The sequence below is a fragment of the Macrobrachium rosenbergii genome, chromosome 31 (assembly GCF_040412425.1).
Source record: "Macrobrachium rosenbergii isolate ZJJX-2024 chromosome 31, ASM4041242v1, whole genome shotgun sequence".
Lineage (NCBI taxonomy): Eukaryota > Metazoa > Arthropoda > Malacostraca > Decapoda > Palaemonidae > Macrobrachium > Macrobrachium rosenbergii.
The window spans coordinates 5,751,394-5,768,893 of record NC_089771.1 but is presented as its reverse complement, the minus strand read 5'-3'; positions in this window follow the sequence as shown (position 1 = coordinate 5,768,893).

Here is a 17,500-nt window from a genome sequence, read left to right as displayed (position 1 = left end):
ACTCGCACTTTACCTTAGGGAAGGGGTCTCTGACGAAGAAGGACGAGGGACGATCACACATATGGTGGTGCCCTCGAGGATGACTGGAGTCTGGAGTTGGATGGGGGAAATGAATGGTCTCTCAGCAAACTGCATCACCCGCCTGCGTGTATGGCTAACTGCATGGCTTCTGCTCCCACAACTAACTGCTTAACTCCCTTTCAGCCTCCTCTGGTCTCTTCCTTTTAAGGCAAGCGGCCAGGGTAGGAGCCATGTGCAAACGATGAATCACTTGCCAGGTGTTCAGTGATCGGTGGCCTCTTCCCAGGTTTCCTGCAGATACAGACAATACAGGCAGTTTAATTTGCCTTTCGAAAGGCTATTTTAAGAAGCTTAGTTGGGCTAAGCTTCCCAAGGGAGTGGCATCCAGTTTCCTCTCCTTGCCCCTTTTTATCTGTGTCATCTCAATATCTGTTCCAGGAAAAAAAAGGACAGATCGAAATGTTGAGAACTGTGCTTTGATTTCTAGGTCAAATACGATCAACCATGCGGTTTTCAATAAACAAAGGGTAAATTAGGTGGGGTGGCAGGGGGCGCGCACTGTGCACGACTTCTGGCAGATTATAATAGCTCCCCACGGAAGATAACATATGAGCCTTCATTCGGGCTTGTATGTTGATATCCAAGTAGTCGGCACAGCTGGTTTACTTTACTCTTCTCCCAACAAGAAATGGAAAAGCTTTTACTTTACTCTATCACCATGCAAAAATGGAAAGTACTTCCAACACATTAATACTAAACTACTTTAACCTCTCCCATTAATTTCTTCAAATTTATGGTATACGTTACTTTAAGATTACGAGGCAGGAAACAAAATTTAAGAATTAATTTACATATAAGTTCCTTAATTCTAAATCAACAAGGCATGCAGTTAGTACAGTATGCCTTGAAGAGGCTGTGTAAATGATAAAACAGCGTTTCTTTTTGTAAATGACATCCCCTTTACGTGATATTGTAATGACGATACATAATTTGCCAACTCGACAGCTGATGGCTGACCCTTACTCCTGGGACTCTGACAGTTGTAGGCGAGCGAGAGTATTCGCGAGTTTTAATTCGCTAACTTTAAACCATGCAAATTTTATGCGCCCACTGCCCATAACTTGAGTACGGGCTATAGATAGATACTCGATCAATGTTATGACAGGATGAACAGACAAAAGACGAGGGGTCTGGGACAAAGAGTTCTTAAAAGGAAGGGGAAAAAAATAATAACAAAAGGAAAAATTAATAGGATGTTACGTATGAAAAACATGACCGCATACAAAAGGCTGAACATGTCTCTCGGATTTTACGAAGGTGACATTTAATACCACAAGGGCAGGAGTCTATGACTCGCAATTCATTAAAAGAGAAAGATAAATAAATAACTAAAAGAATAAATGATGTTGGCAGAAGAGCCAAGGGTAAATAGAGAGGTATTTATTGTGTTATGCGGGAATTTATCGTCCTTCGCCTAAAAATTACGGCCCAGACTATCTCTCTGCCCCAGGGCTGGAAAAGGGAACCCGAAGGGCGCGACTCCTTCAGGAAGAGCTGACACGCATGCCCTGTGCCAAGGTATGCGCGCAAAGGCGTGCCACTTCCCACTCTGTTATTCTCAATGATTTATGCATTTTGTGGGGAATGGTATCCTGTATTTAATTGCCTCTTGTGGTAATAATTTAAGAAAAAGATTAATAGAAAATGATAAGGGATAGAAGTTCCTGAGGAATGGAAGAAGATAGTGGAGGGCCTTGACATCCCCTTCTGGATTAGAGGTGGCAAGGCCTTCGAAAGATGATATAGTGGCACAGGTGCCAGGGGAGCTCTAGAGCTCTTTGTAAACTACCTGGAAATTCCCACGCCTGTGGTAATTCCGCCTCGAACCTTTCCTACTGGGACAGTCGTCCTCGGCCGGGGAAGCGGAGGGCCCGAGACAGGAGGGCGACATGGAGTGACACCTGGGCCAGCTGCTGCGATAGCTGACGCAGGAGTTTTCCTTGCTAGTTCTACCATGATCCGTCGCAGCTCTTTTAGTTCATCGGCCAAGTGAGAGATGGCAGAATCCTGACTCGCAAGTGTATCAGCGGTGGGCGGCGAGAAAGCAGGAACAGTCGGCGGGGTGTGGACGACTCGCAGGTATCAATGACCAGCTCAGGCACAGGTTGCGAGGCCGCACCTTTAGGTGAGCTTCAGCTGTGGTCGAGAGGAACCATCTCTCTTACTGACGCCGGTAGCGGTGCCAGGCCGGGCGAAGAGAGGGGGTCCTGAATGGGATCCCTTGAATGGAGATCGGGGTTGTGCTCTGGCGCTGGCACTAAGGCAGAGTCCGGCACTATATCAGATTTCTTGTGCTCGTCAGTCAGGATGGACGGAGCTTGGCACTGCTCGGTGCATGCAAGTGGCATTGGCAGGAACTTGGCATCTCTGGGAGGGAGATCCGATTGGGGCCCTGGCTCTGGCACTGAGGCAGGGCCGGGCACTGGAATTGGATCGGGAACCGATCGAGGGGGCCACTGTACATCGTACTCAGGTGGCACTAGTAGGGACTGCACGTCCTCCTGGTACCCAGGGGGCGCCAGTCTTAACTGAGGGAGAAGCGGGGGAGGATTATTCGTGCCTGAGGAATGAGTTGGGGAATGTGGACCCCTAGATTGTCGTGATTTCTGTGGGGACTGAAAGTCCTGTCCCAGGATGATGTCATAGCCTCCAGGGAGATGGCTTCTACTGCAAGATTGCAAATTTTTGACTGATGAGCTCTTGTGACTCTCAATTGGACCGTAGGGAGTATCATTTTAAATTGATTTACTCCCTCGATCGTTACGAGTTTTCGTCTATTGACGGTAGCTCCATAGGGAACTCTGTCCCTTCATATGAGGGAGATTTGTGTGCCCGAGTCCTCGAATGCCGTGACTCGGTGCGTGGGGTGGCTACCTCGTGGAGGGGCCACATATATGGTGCCTTCGGCGGGAGGGCCCAATGACTTGGAATTTATGATAGCCAAGGCGATGGTGGGAGTATTTGATTTATTATTGTTCGGGCATTTCGCCTTTGCAAGAGAATGGCCATAAACCTTGCATGCTGTGCAAAAGGTTTGGCTAAAATCTTTCTGCGCTGCCCCTGGGGAGGGCACAGGTGAGTTATTGGGGGCTGTTCCGGGAGAGAGAGGCGTTGTTTTCTTGCTTCAGCACTGCTCAGTTGAGTGCCCCGTCTTTTTGCAGTAATGGCAAATTAGGGGCTTGCCCGAGTTCCCTTTCTTATGGGAATTTGATCCTCCGAGAGGGGGGTGGGGGATTTATCTACCACCCCATGGATCCTTCCTGAGGGTGGTGAGTCTCCCACATGTCTGCTATCCGGCAACACTCGGTGAGCGTTGCTGGGGCTTTTTCCACTGCATGGTTGGCAAGGGCAGGAGGGGCATAGCGCAGGAAATGCTCGATTTAAATCTCTCGAGTACCTCGGCGGCGCTAGTGGCTCCTTCGGACTCGAGCCATTTGGCTAATGCCCGCTCCTAAAGGTACGCCCAATCGGACCAAGTCTGGCCTGCTTCTCTCGGTTGCTCTCTCCAACGTCTCCTCCACCGCTCAGAGGTAATCTCGTCCGCCATAGTAACTGCTTGGCGTACGGCTTCCCAGTTTCCCCTATCCTCTGCCGAAAGGGCGTGGTAGGCAATGAGTGCCTTCCCTCCCAAGAATTAGTGAGAACAAAGGAGAGTTCCGCGGGGGATAGGTTGCAGCACTCCAGGACTCGTTCGGCCCTTTCAAGCCATACTTCAGGTTCGAACTCTGTCCATTTTGGCATGAACGAGTGAGCTTGGCTGAGAGCACTCATTCCCACCGCAGGAGTGGGAGGGGCATTCTGTCGTTCTTACATCTGGAGTTCATGGACGCACTGTCGCTCCCTCTCTTCCCATACTCTCTCCTCCCATTTTTCATGGGTGATTCATTCTTTTTCTCGCTCTTGTCGTTCTAACTCCCTCTCTGCCTTGGCATCGTCCACCCACTCTTGAACCCAGTCTCTCAGAGCTTGCCCCGATAGTTCCATGTCCTTTCCAGCGGTCATGTAGAATTTGAAGTCCTCGTTTTGTTGGGCTCTGGTATTAGCCATCTTGAAATTATGGTTATATGGACTGGACTCTCTAGCGAATCAAATATGTTTGAGAAGACTCAGGTTGTCTGAAAAGACTCAATTGCAGGAATCTGAAACACTCAATTGTTCAGACTGCAGGAGAATGGATCTGTCTGAATAAGACAGTTGATCAATAAGTCTGAGGAGACTTTGTTAAAGTTTAATATGTCTCGGAAGACGTAACTGGATTTTATGTCATGCTCGGACTTGGCTGGCTGTAGCGTGAAATTAAGGCGTTGTTCTAACAAACTGGAATGATCAGTCCTGCAAGGGCTTAGATGTGTGTGAAACACACTAATATAATGTCTCAAAAGGACTTGTTTTTCGGTTTCCTGCAGGAATTAGAAATTCTCGCCTCTCACGACGTAAAATTTTTTTTAGGAGTCTCTTAGGACTTGGAATTTGGTTTTCCCATAGGAATTAGAAATTCCCTCCTTGTGCGACGTAGAATTTTTTAGGAGTCTCTTAGGACTTGGAATTTGGTTGAGAAATTCTCGCCTCGTGCGACGTAGAATTTTATTTGGTTTGCCCGTCGGACTTGGAAATACGATTTGTCCCTTTGGACTTAGAAATTACTAACGGGATAAAACCCTAAAAAAATTTTGCTGAAAGGAAAAGAGGGTACATAAGCGGGCAGGGGGCCGGGGGGGGGGTGGTGAAGGTCGTCTGACAATCACCGGAGTTATTTTTAGATTCTGTGTGAATGAACCCGTGTATCTATAGACTGTCTATGACTTCAGGGAATTTCCCGGGATGAGAGGATGACAGTAAAAATGACCTAGTAATTTTCCCTAGAAGCGGAGTTCAAATTTCGCTTTCCTAACACCTAATTCGAATTTTAACTAAACTGAGAGAGGTATTTCAGCAATGCAAGCTGATCTCGTCTTGTCCCATGCGGGAATTTATTCGCGCCTAAATAATTTGCTAATCCAAAATAGAAGTAAAATTTATCACGGAGAAATTTCGTACTATTCCTCGAAGCAAAGAATATGGCAAAGATTTAAACACAGAGGAATTTTGCACTATTCCTCGAAGCAAAGAATGGTTATCACTGGTTATTTCCTAACTACCTACCCTGATAGGCATGCATTAATGAATCTAATATGGCGGTTCTCCTTTCTCAGTGAATACATGCGTCCCTATCCCTAATTTCTAGGAACAGTCACGATTGCACAAAAAATTTGCTAAGATAAACACATTACTTACGTAGAACTATCTTGGTCTGTGCTCTTGGTAACAGGTTCGGAATTTGTCTCACACCCAGCTTAGCTTTGCTAATAGCTGATCTGGCGAGTTGCAAATGCAATGAAGCAACGATAGAGGGGAAATGCAACTGCAAAACGAGATCTAAGGCAAGGTCGCCATTTTTACGTATTTCCCTGGGTTTATGGTATTTTACAGGCCGGCAACGGAAACTCTGTCTAATTGGCCTTGGAGTTCTGACTTATGTAAAGGGAAATCGTAAAAAAATAAGAAAAAGAGGAGAATATAGAAGCTGAAGGCTCTACTTCATAAGGAAATGTTACGTAAACACTTGGGATAAATTAAAGAATTAGATTTACAAAAGGAAGCATTTGAAGGGAAAATGGATAAGTAAATTGATAAAGGGCTTGCAACGCCTGAAGATCCTTCTACTGGAGTCGTGAATAAAGGCAAAACGCAGTCCAAGATGAGTCCACTGCGAATAGGTCCCTCTGCAAGAGAGATTTACACATTACACTCCAGTAAAGGAACAATATAACACCGAATATGACTCGAGTTTGCACTGAGGGTGCCAAAAACTCGAGGAATGAATGACCACTTCACGCTCAAATACAGGACATTGAAAATGACACTGGACAAACTGGCACAAGGGCAGAAGTGAAATGCTGGTACTCCAAGCTTTCTAAAGGGCAAACTGTCGTGACTGAAATGTCTTCACTCGCACTTTACCTTAGGGAAAGCGGGTCTCTGACGAAGAAGGACGAGGGATGATCACAGGTATGGCAGTGCCCTCGAGGATGACTGGAGTCTGGAGTCGGACATGGGAAACGAATGGTCTCTCAGCAAACTGCATCACCCGCCCGCGTGTATGGCTAACTGCATGGCTTCTGCTCCCACAACTAACTGCTTAACTCCCTTTCAGCCTCCTCTGGTCTCTTCCTTTTAAGGCAAGCGGCAGGGGTAGGAGCTGTGTGCAAACGATAAATCACTTGCCAGGTGTTCAGTGATCGGTGGCCTCTTACCAGGTTTCCTGCAGATACAGACAATTCAGGAAGCTTAATATACCTTTAGAAAGGCCATTTTAAGAAGCTTAGTTGGGCTAAGCTTCCCAAGGGAATGGCATCCAGTTTCCTCTCCTTGCCCCTTTTATCTGTGTCATCTCAATATCTGTTCCAGGAAAAAAAAAGGACAGATCAGAATGTTGATAACCGTGCTCTGATTTCTAGGTCAAATACGATCTGCCATGCGGTTCTCAATAAAAAAGGGTAAATTAGGTGGGAGGGTGCATGCTGTGCATATATATATATATATATATATATATATATATATATATATATATATATATATATATATATATATATATATATATATATATATATATATATATATATATATATATATATATATATATATATATATATATATATATATATATATATATATATATATATATATATATATATATATATATATATATATATACTGTGATGCATATGATCTCATATATAATATATATATATATATATATATATATATATATATATATATATATATATATATATATATATATATATATATATATATATATATATATATATATTTATTTATATATATATATATATATATAACATATATATATATATATATAATATATTTCCGTATATAAAACCATATTGCTATATATATATATATATATATATATATAAATGATATATATACCTATATATATATATATATGGTATATATATTAAAAATATATATTATATATATATATAAACATATATGAATTATATATATATATAAATATATAATATATATATTATATATATATATATCCAATATCTATATATATACATTATATATAATATTATATATATATATATATATATATATATATATATATATATATATATATATATATATATATATATATGATATATATATATATATTATATTGTATATATAATAACTATTGTTGTATAAATTTATAACTTTTATATTTATATTTATATATAATAAAACTCTTTTAAGATAACAGTGTGGCCTTGCTTATTTTTAAATTATCCCCTAACAAAAAAAACAACACCACAAGTAAGGCATGACCTATTATATATATATGGTGAACTTATAAATAAAAAAATAATATATTTATATATATATACATATATATATATATATACATATATTAATATACATATATATATATATCATATTATATATATACATATATATATATATATATATATATATATATATTAATATATTCTTTTTATATATATTATATAATATATATATATATGTTTATATATATTATATATATTTATTATATATATATATTATATATATATAATAAACTGTAATGCATTTTTTTCTTCTTCATGAAATCGACATTGTTTTAACATTTGGACCAAAGTTGTGACTTATAAAACATTATCTTGCTTCATTTGTAAATATATTTATTGCTCCCTAATATAAAAGACACTGAAATTTACCTATTATTAACACATGTGGTGAACTTTAAATTTTAAAAAAATTATATTTTATACGATTACTCATGAAACAGATAATATTGAATTAAAGAATATTTTTGTCATTTTAATGTCTTGTATAGTCCGTTCTATAGATACATTCAATGTCATTCTTTTTTTTATCTTTATCGTAAGGGTGATCTAGGAAAGTGTTTCATCTATTTTTATTTCTTTATTACTACCGAAGAGGTTATCAGCAAATAATAATAAGCTGTTGTCATTTTTATTTTCTTCTTGATGTTTATTTAACAAAATATATCATCTTCAAGATAACACCCCTCTGATATATTTATCCTTATTTTTGTCCCTTATAACCAAAGAGTTTACCAGTAAGTAACCCTAACATCGAAAATAGTTAAAGAGAGAGACAACCGCCTCTGTACCTGCCAGCGTAGCTCATACAGAGTCAGGTTACAAGGACCTACTCAATACTGGCCTCTCACTCAAAGGGTAGACGGTTTACGGTTACCCACTTCCCTTTACCCTTACCCTTCGACACATATTGTTTAATTTAGTTACCGTAGAGATTTCAGAGAGACGAACTCTTGGAAAATGCTCATTGTCTCGTGTTAGAAATCGATAGGTTATTTAGAACATATTGGGTATTGAGAATATATTGGATATTACATATATGCATATATATATATATATATATATATATATATAAATATATATATATATATATATATATATATATATATATATATATATATATATATAATATATATATATATATATATATATATATATATATATATGTGTGTTATATTATATATATATATATATATATATATATATATATATATATATATATATATATATATATATATATATATATATATATATATATATATATATATATATATATATATATATATATATATATATATATATATATATATATATATATATATATATATATATATATATATATATATATATATATATATATATATATATATATATATATATATATATATATATATATATATATATATATATATATATATATATATATATATATATATATATATATATATATATATATATATATATATATATATATATATATATATATATATATATATATATATATATATTATTAACACTACTCTCATCATTTAATCAAGTTTCAAAATTCATAAACCCAAGAGATATCAACAACACTTAATGCCAATAACCTAAAATACCCATATGTACCATAACTTTACCACATTATAACTGAATCACCCCAGAGAAATTGAATAATTTATCAGTCAACCTTTGCATGTAAATATATCCACCTATTGCTGTATTAGATTACCTAATATACTTAAAAGCTCTATCATATAATCTCTTTGAACACTCTTGGACTCTACGAAGTGGCTGAATTTACGACCAGAAAACTATTAAAGTGAAAAGTAGTTCCTGCTCAAATTGGACACCAAAGTTCCGATGGAAGTGGCAAAGTTGTAGCGAACTTCTGTCTCTCTCTCTCTCTCTCTCTCTCTCTCTCTCTCTCTCTCTCTCTCTCTCTCTCTCTCTTCTTTCAAGACTTGTCTCACTTCTAGGACAATACTGAATAATTACAGTTCTACCCTGCACTCCTCATTTATTATTAATAATCTCTCTTTTATCGATATATAATATCAAACATGCACTGTGGCCTCCTGTCAGTCCATTCCGGGCTTTAGGAATAACTCGCTACATTAATTTTAATCATACGACAAAAGCAAAGGTGTCCCATTCTGTTAATAACCTTATCTGTCTCTCCTTCTCTGTGACCTCTCTATCAAAGGGAATGTATAACCTTTCCTAGCTAACTAGCGTGGTCTATTTTCATTTACAATGGCAATTTATTCGTCACAGCAATCTTTTATTTTTCTGTTAAAAAAATAAAGATCATTTGATCGTTAACGAGGTCAGTCCTGGTTTGTGTTCTAACTATAGATATTTATTTTTCAAACTAAATAATGGTGTAACTATTTTTGCCTATCTGGCGTTTACATAAGGAAAATTAAATCCGTACATACGCACAAGCCAAACCAGTTAGCTTTGAACTAATTTTTGTGATACAAATCAACCGTAACAGAATTTTTACGCCGTAGGGTCACAGGATATTTATTCCACTAATGTTAAATGCTGTTTACACTCACTCAACAATCACTAACAAAGCAAGTGTGCGCTCTGAAAGCAATATTCCTCTAAATCTGTCGTTTAACTATTATTTTTTTTGGGGGGGATAATAAAGCTTAATTTTTTTTTTATATTTGAGAACAAAGGATGATGCAAATTCATCAAAGTTAGGTCTTAAATAGTCAACACAGTTCATCAACAGAAATATATTTATATCATTCGGACGAAATCAGTCAGTTCAGGTTAAGCTGAGGTGTTGAAATCTTGGGAAATCTAAGATCGCATGTCAGAGATCTCCAAATATTATTGACATAAGAGCTCTATTAGAAAGTTTATCAAATGATAAATTTATGATGACAACTTTGAATTTTCTGTGGGATTTTACCCTACACTCATTTTCTCACAAACCATATGTAATTGCTTTTATCTTTATTCTAATTGCATATTTAATATAACACATCAAATATGTAAAGGCTCGCGAAGGTGACCTTTGAAAAGTTGTGTCAGCTATTCGCAGGGTCCATTTTCACTGTACGCAGCAGATAGGAAACTGCTGAAACATTCGCATACCACAGGAAGTCGCAAAAGGCTCCTTGGTGACAAGACACGGGCTGGCAAATGCGTTTTCAGCAAAGAACGTTCTAGAAGCTGAACCAGTTACAAAATCCGGTTTTGAAGGATTCATGTCGATAGTGACACCTTGAAATACAGAGGCGTGTCTTGCCGAACTTTGACCTGGAATGATGTCATACAAAAGTACGTTCGTTTGTGCGTTACATAATGAATATAATGGGAGGAACCGTTGTTCGAATCGGACTTGTGAGATCCGATTCATATGTGTCTGAAGATGTGAGTGATTTTTCACATGGAGACTGTCCCAGAGGACTTGTGGAGTGAGTAAGAATTCATATACGTTTTTAGACTTTGTTTTTCAGAACTGTGAACACACGGTATCTCCTGTGACAGTGGAAGATGTATTTCTGCAATTTTTTACATTTTATGATTTTTAATGTGACGTTTCTTCTTTCACAGGTATTTCTGTTCCACTCCATTCCTATTCATTTTTCCTCTCTCCCTCCTACAAGGATGAGAGTGGTATGACATTTGAGATGACCTGTTTTAATTGATTGACGTGTTCATGATTTGACAGATGAGTTATTTTCTGTATTTGGGCGTTTATGATTTTGGAACCTTATTTCCTTAGAAGATTTTCTGATAGTTATGTGAAACATTGGATTTCATTCTTCGTAATTTTTAAGAAGTTGTTTTTCGTTGATTTTTGCCAATAAAGGGTTTTAGTTTTGTACTTAGTATCTCATTCCAGTAGTCCTTAGATTTTAGTTAGGGAAAGATATAACTTATGATGCCGGCTCACGTTACTGCTATCACACAATGTCTCGGAATAAGTGAGATCAAACCTCTGTTCATAAAACAGGGACTTAAATCAAGTATAGGCTCAGAAATGGCCTTTACAAATATATATAGACATTTATCTATATATTTATCTGGCTAACTACCCATCTTAAGGACATTAAGTCTGAGGAAATATTATCAAAATAAACAAATTAAGAAGTCTTTCTGAGTGAGTATTTAATTTGCAGCTACAGATCAATATAATTCATAAAAAAAATATATATTTTTTAATGTTAGCCATACTCATTGTACAATATGATAATATAATTTTCTGCGGTTGCATTTTAAAAAATGCAAAACCTGTAAACTTCATTCTGACAGGAAACGACTCAGACCATACAAAAGTTATCCAAACATATCATAGTTTTCAACAGATGAAATTATAATTATTGAAAGTTTCCCGGTAAAAGGTAAAATTAACTTTTTACACTTACTATACGTATTTCCCTCTGACTAAGTATTTTGGGATCTCTCTTTCTGTTTCTCTCTCTCTCTCTCTCTCTCTCTCTCTCTCTCTCTCTCTCTCTATCTCTCTCTATATATATATATATATATATATATATATATATATATATATATATATATATATATATATATATATATATATATATGTATATATATATATGTATGTATGTATGTATACAATCACGCAGCTACAAATGTCGCTTAATATCAAATCCACGCTGCCTTGTGAATATCCCCGATGGGGAATTATCACCGAAGGGAAATTTATAAGTGATAAATGGACCGGCACTGACAAGTCTCGATCCCGCAACACAGATACGCATCCAGCAACTCCAGTCGACGTTACCACTGAGCTATCAAGAGAGGTATAAGTTATTGCCGAGTATGGTGTACTTTATTTACCCGTCGAGAGCGGGGAAATTGTACTTAGCTTCGGTATTAACCCACCTCCACCATGATGCGTATCTGTGTCGCGGGATCGTGACTCGGCAGTGCCCGTACATTTATCACTTATAAATTCCCCTTCGGTGATAATTCCCCATCGGGGATATTCCCGAGGGAGCGTGGATTTGATATTAAGCGGCATTTGTAGCTCCATGATTGTATATAAATCACGGTGTGATAAAAATGTCATATATATATATATATATATATATATATATATATATATATATATATATATATATATATATATATATATATATATATATATATATATATATATATATATATTATATATATATTACACTATATATATATTTATATATATTTATAAATATATATATATAATATATATATATATATATATATATAATATATATATATATATATATATATATATATATATATATATATATATATATTATTATATATAATATATATATATATATATATATATATAAATATATATATATATATATATATATATACATACTAGGGGAAATACATATATATACATACATACCATACATATATACTATATATATATATACATATTATATGATATATATATATTATATATATATATATATATATATTGTATATATATATATATATATATATATATATATATATATATATATATATATATATATATATATATATAGCTATATATATATATATATATACATATAGACCGGTATATATAAACTATATATATTTGTCTTGCACCTCAAATATATATAGACCACAAAAGGTGATTAATTAAAGACCAAGGTACCAAATAATACATTATATATTGAAATATATCTTCCCCGTATATAAAATAAATAAATATAGATATAAACAAGAAAACTACAAAACAATAGATTTCATATAACAACAAGCAAACACCATTACTGAATGTTTTAGTTTGAAGAACAAATTGTCACATACCAAAAAAAAATACTTTAAAAATACTAAGAACTGAAACTACATTTATGAACAATTATTGCTAAACAGGTAACATTGTACTTCCCTTTTATAGAACAAGGTAACTATGTAATTTAAAAACCTAACTAATATTATAAGTTGATTGTTAAATGCTTAATAAAGGCAGATTCAATTATATTTCTCTAAAAATGTGGTTACAAAAATTATCTCACAAGATTATTATCCAGTCTATACAATGGTTAAAATTATTCATATATACAAATAAAGCACTTGTCAATTGGCCTCAACTGGAGTAACGATGCTGTTTTATACGATAATCTAGTTCTTTATAGTTTGACCAAGGTATTTATTACTACATCCAGCACAAGGAATCTGCGTTGTAAATACAGCCATTAATTTGTTTTGGGGAGTAGTATAACAATGATATTCTAAGTGGACTAAATTCAGTTATCTTGAAAATTTTCAGTAATTTTTTAATGAAACAAAGATTTACGTTATATATGAAAAGATCAAAATATTTTCTCTGGAAAAAGGCTGTTATTGGTATTGGAATAAAAATGATTCTAGCTCATTCCTAAAGATTTGTCAATTAAAAACTTCTATATTTTAACATAATTAACAAAATTTTACAAAATTCCGAGTCTAAGAATTCAGGCTAATCCTTTAGAGTTAAAAACCTGCTACAAAAACTAGAGTTTTACATTAACAGTGGTGATCTGAATAATAGTGACATAAGAACATTGACGTTGAGGTTTATGTATATAATATATATATATATATATATATATATATATAATATATATATATATATATATATATATATATATATATATATATATATATATATATATATATATATATATATATATATATATATACATATATATATATATATATATATATATATATATATATATATATATATTATATATATATATATATATATATATATATATATATATATATATATATATATATATATATATATATATATATATATATATATATATATATATATATATATATATATATATACATATATATATATATATATATATATATATATATATATATATATATATATATATATATATATATATATATATATATATATATATATATATATATATAAATATTACCTGTTCGACCTTTTTTGCCTTGCTTTGATCAAATACAAGAAATTGGTCTTTATTAATGTAAGAGGGCATATGGTGAAGGAAGAAGCAAGCGGGCAGGAGTTGTTTAACAGATCAGGAAAGAATTAAAATCAGAGGAATATAAGAAGGGATAGGTCTCGCTAGGACAGACCTTAGATAGACTGTACTTAAGCTTACTTTTCTGAGACCTTATTACTGGCGAGTCTTTGTCCTTTTCAGGTCAGAGCCTGGGCAGGAGGAACTGAAAACAGCCTCGACCCGAGACAACCCGGATCTAGAGACTCTGAGCTGAGACCTCATCGAGGCAAGCCACATCGAGACCGGTCCGCTAAAACCCCGTTTGTCTCTCTGTCCCTCTCCGAACACGAGAGAGAAAACTGTTATTCCAAACGGACCAAGGAAACTAATACACTTGATCATTGTATTATCTCCCCGAGAGGTAAGTCTGATTGTGACAAGTACTCCCAGTTCTCTTTCCCTTCGACTGCAACTCTCCTTTTCCGTGTTTAAAATTTTCGAAAACTCTCTTAAAAAGTCACTGACTAAGAAATCCTAGTAAAACACGTCCAATTTATGACGTTATCTATTAGGTACAATTATTGTTGTTTAGTGAAGTCACATAATTTATCCTCCATGGTGTTAAACGCATTATTTTTGAACAAGAGTCATCCCCTTGTGATTAGCAAATGAGAGTTTCTGTAATACAAGATTATTATCTGGACATATACTTTTCCAGAATTACGTTCGCCTTATGCCTGTGCAACATCCTCTTTCTAGGAGAAGAATCTGCATCCTTAGTATCAAGAAGCCTTAATTCGGCCTCGCAGTAAATTCCCGATACAGCGCCTGAGAATCATATTAACCTGTTGCGTTCATTCTATGTAGTATCGAAGCTTATCCGAAGTCGGACTATATTCTGAGCTGCTGTTAGCTCCTGTGAATAATCCATTCACATTATTTAATGCACTTGTTTTGCTGAAACTAGTGTTCCAGTAAGTTTGCTGAATTCATTCCTGTGGTGATGAATAAACCTCTATTCTTTGTTAACAAGAGTTAACTGGAGACCTGATCTATTCAATATCTGTCCTTTAGAGTTAAGTCTCTTTCACAAAATTACGTAAGTCTTAGGTATAAGAAGTTAAATCAAAAGTAAATAATGAAGGATATTAATTGACAAAATTATATATATATATAAGTCTTAGGTAAAGCAATATATATATATATATATATATATATATATATATATATATATAAAATCAAAGTAAATAATAATTAAACTTATATATATATATAGGATATATATAACAACATATATATATATATATATATATATATATATATATATATATATATATATATATATATATATATATATATATATATATATATATATATATATATATAACAGTTTCTAAATTCTACTTTAAACACAAAGATCCATTGTATCATTAACCTTTCTATTTTTTACCGACGCGTCTATGAAAAAAATTAGTTTTTCAATGACCCAAACCTTTTTTCCACTCTCTCTCTCTCTCTCTCTCTCTCTCTCTCTCTCTCACACATCTTAACAGATCTTAACCCTTGTCTTGACCTTTGTTCACTTCCGCTTGTTAGGAGAGCACAACTGAATGTCGACTAAGTTGAATTTATATAATTTTTAGAATAATATGAATTTACATAACTCTGAGAATTATTCTGAACCTGGTTAAGGTTGAGAGGACTCTAATAAGATCCAGAATATTGAAAAGGGACACGCCATTAATTAGATTCTAACTGGGAAGCCTTGGTGTCATCCTAATGAATGTGGTGATCAGTGGTTTGAAATTTGTAGCGGTGATGAAAAGGATCATTGGAAACAGCTACGAGGAATAATGATTTATTTGCATCCAGGGAAAAGGAAAGGTCAAGCAGGAGGGTGTCATATTGGCCATTATACCTGAGGGGAGTTTGAAGGATTTATGAAATCTCTCTCTTCTCTCTCTCTCTCTCTCTCTCTCTCTCTCCTATTTTATAGAACGGTCCGACGCTTAACTCTCTTGCATATTAATGACAACAGCAAGCCATTAGCAGAAGTGACCGCTGGTCCACCTTTTATTGCATAAGGACTTTTACGCTTTCTACGTTAATTCTAATAACTGCAAAAAAATCTATGTTTTTTTTCTTTTTGCCAAAAAATACTAAGCTGGGAACATTAGCAATGGAGAAATGATGACAGTTGTGATATATAAATACGCACACACACATACATATATATACATATATAATATACATATATATATATATATATATATATATATATATATATATATATATATATATATATATATATATATATATATATATATATATATATGTGTATATATGTATATATATATATATATATATATATATATATATATATATATATATATATATATATATATATATATATATATATATATATATATATATATGTGTGTGTGTGTGTGTGTGTGTGTGTGTATGTATATATATATATATATATATATATATATATATATATATATATATATATATATATATATATATATATATATATATATATATATATATATATATATATATACATACATATATAATTTTACCCAAGGAAATATATTACGACAACCTCATACAATTCTCTCTCGCTCTCAAAAAAAAAAAAAAAAAAAAATCTAAAATTCCGAGTCACCGGTATATAAAACCGGCTGTTACAGTGTCAGACCCAACCCGATAGACCTGCGTTACCTGTTCGAAAACCTCGCTTATTTTATTTGTGAACAGAAGTGCGTAAACTCTTTAGCTATTCCTTAACTTTTAAACACCTGCATGGTGGCGTATCATCTATACATTTACAAACATACATTCTTTCATTACTTATCCTTAGCATGTACAGGATACAGACGTCTCTCTCTCTCTCTCTCTCTCTCTCTCTCTCTCTCTCTCTCTCTCTCTCTCTCTCTCTTTTTCGTGTCTAGATAAGAAGGAACTAGGTTGGTGGAAAATTGTGTTCCCGAGGAAGGAACAAGTTATTAGCGCAGGCTCACGAAAGCGTTCAGATTATTTCAAGACCGTGGCTATGTTGGGAAGTCGGGTTTTCAT